This window comes from Notothenia rossii, assembly GCF_949606895.1.
Source record: "Notothenia rossii genome assembly, chromosome: 10".
Taxonomy (NCBI): Eukaryota; Metazoa; Chordata; class Actinopteri; order Perciformes; family Nototheniidae; genus Notothenia; species Notothenia rossii.
This window is the reverse complement of record NC_136908.1, coordinates 60,479,589-60,482,116: the sequence shown is the minus strand read 5'-3', so window position 1 is coordinate 60,482,116 and position 2,528 is coordinate 60,479,589.

The following is a 2,528-nucleotide window of genomic DNA, read 5'->3' as shown; positions in this document are numbered from 1 at the left end:
GGTTTTCTTAAATCCCATCTCTCCAGTGTGGGTTTTCTGCCCCCCCTAGTGGTCATCTGTGAGTATTACTGTCAAAGAAATGAAAGTTAAAATACCGAATCGAGTGGAAAAAATATGCTTTTATTTGCAAATCTGAACAGGTAAAACAACATGACAATTTACATTTTCCAGTGTGTCAGACCCCTGCTGTTCGCCTTCAGCAGCAAACAAATCATAAATACATAAGAATACTGGTAACATACTTAGGTGAAAAATATCACAGCTATAATAAACGTGAAACGGCAGACAAACAAACACAACAAACAAACAAACAAACGGTGGATTGGAGTGCCCAAAGGTGATTGTATATAAGTACACACACATATATATTAACTTCTTAATGGGTTTAAGAGAAAGTAAATTATTAAACTGAACATAATCCGAAAGGAAACGTGCCCAGGTTCTGCTGTGAGGGATTTTAGATCGTCTTCAAATGTCACGTGACCCTCCAGCAGCAGCAATAGTGGAAGAAACAGAAATATTTACAGTGTTCACATCAGAGGTGGTTATTAATAAACAAAATCGGTATCAGAACATTGTTTTTCCAACTGATCATATTTATTTTTTGATTGCAGACTTGGCATTTTAGTGATATTTCTATGCTGGAAAAGTCATTTACACACTCTGGTCTTTTAAAAAAAAAAAAGGCAATTCTCTGCTTGACTGAGAATTATTGCTAGTTATTGAGAAAATACTGTGTTTTCTACGAAGTAAAAGGGTAAATTCACATCACTATTGTCAAAAATAACCACTTTTGGATAATGCAGTGTGTGGAAGATCAAGTACAAAATAATTAACGATTTCATTTCCCAGGATTCTCTAAGCAACCTGACTAACTGAGACTAAAAACCTACCGTGAAGTACAAAGTGTTTACTTCCCGTTTTACTTTACTTATAAAACTATTTAAATGTTAGCTAGCCAGCGTACGCCACTGCTCAGACTCGTGTAGCAAAAACCCTGAATAATAAAAGGTATGTTTTATTGCTTATGAAGTTTTGAAAGCAGGAAAAACTACATGTCGATGTATCCTTGGGCAAGATACTGAACCCTGAGTTGCTCCCGATGGCCAACAGTGTGTGAATGTTAGTTCCTAAGGTACACTGCTCTGTATGAATGGGTGTTAATGGGTGAATGACATGTAGTATGTAAAAGCGCTTTGAGGGGTCTTAAAGACTGGATAAATCGTTATAAAAGTACACTCCTGAAATGTATTAACCAGAAATGTTCAGTAATAATGTCACTTTTTATTTTATTTTGAATGCAAGAAAGCAAAGCTCACTAAAAACGCGATAAGTAGATTTTCCTGTTAGATATGCTGAGCGATTTCCTGCATTTGAAAAGCAAGAGCGGACTAAAGTGGATACCTATTTTCATATGAAAGTTAAAGGCTTTTTCATTGATTGTAATCACGTGAAGCAACTTTAAGTCAGGGTGGTGGGGGACACTTGGACACTGGAATACAGTTGTTGTCGCTTATGGCTCGGGGTCATCTACACCCCGAGAAGGATGTGTTCCAGGTGTCCCACAACAATAACTATCTCTGACAGAGTTGCCCGGTCACTAATTAGACCCTCCACAAAAAAGCGGGCAAAAATCCTTGATTATGCGATTAAACATGCGTGGTTTTTATGTGATTTTATGCGGTGATATGCGGAAAGTTGCGAAATATGCTAAATATGCGGGGGAAAAGAATAACAATTTTTTTTTAAATATTGGGCTGTCTTATTTATTCTCTCTCACACACAACCTGCCACTAACGTTAAACCCCTTTACTATTCAATTAAACACATTCAATGTTTATTTATTGTAAAAGCAATTGGGCTATTTTAATCAGTCTCACACACACACACACACACACACCCCTCCCCCCCCCCCACACACCCCTCCCCCCCCCCCACACACACACACACACACACTTCTCCGCCTCATTCTGTTTTCATTTACTCGTTCGTTATCTGACCAGCTTCAATCTTGTAGGCTACTCACTTCGTTTCTTGTAGCCCTCGAAAGGGTTTTGGAGGTTGATGCCTCGGTGACTGGAGTTGAATGGCTTTCTTGTCCGCAGCAGCAGAAAGCATTTTCGAATGTTTGAATGAATCAAAGTGGGTCGCCACCGTCGATTTTCTCTTATGCTCCAACACAGTTGCACGGGGTGCAGAATAGTTTCCCCCCCACTTTTTGCCCAGTCTTTAGTAGAAATGTTCGTTGGTAAATGAGCTCTATACAGTGTTGTTTACATTCTGTGATGCGCGAGCTGATGACCTCACGTCAAGACGAGTTAACTGTTTGTTCTTCTCAATTTTGTGTGGAAAATTGCGGGGATTATGCGGCCTTTTGATAAATATGCGGCCTTTTAAAAATCTGCGCCATTTTGCTGATTATGCGGTAAATTCTGCGATCGCAGAATCGCGTTTTTCTGGAGGGTCTAAACTGGTAACTTCAACAAAATGCTAAGGCAGCCCCTCCTTATGGGAGATAGCGGCAGCTC